The sequence below is a fragment of the Cucurbita pepo genome, unplaced genomic scaffold (assembly GCF_002806865.2).
Source record: "Cucurbita pepo subsp. pepo cultivar mu-cu-16 unplaced genomic scaffold, ASM280686v2 Cp4.1_scaffold000205, whole genome shotgun sequence".
Taxonomy (NCBI): Eukaryota; Viridiplantae; Streptophyta; class Magnoliopsida; order Cucurbitales; family Cucurbitaceae; genus Cucurbita; species Cucurbita pepo.
Window position 1 is genome coordinate 68,311 of NW_019646468.1, and position 405 is coordinate 68,715.

Below are 405 nucleotides of genomic sequence, written 5' to 3' on the forward strand. Positions count from 1 at the left end.
AGTACTTAAGCACAATAATCTAGCATACAATGTATCATATCATAAACAAGTCATAACGTAAACATTTCATAGTCATATCGTTCTCTAACTTACCATAGCCTTAACTTTCTTATACCTATCATAGACATATCATTACGTAACGTATCTTAGTCATATCATCACAAGAACGTATCCTAACGCTATCATTCTATCAATCTATCACAAACCTATCCCTTTCTACCCATAACCTAACCGTATTCTTTCTTCAATCTTTCCCATCCATAGCACTCCGGTATGTCACCTAACCTTAACGTTTCATGAACGTATCTTACTCCTATCGTTACATTTTGTTTTGTGCATCCTTCTTGTATCATATCTCAAACATATCCTTGAGCACATCGTACCATAATTATTATCATACAATCC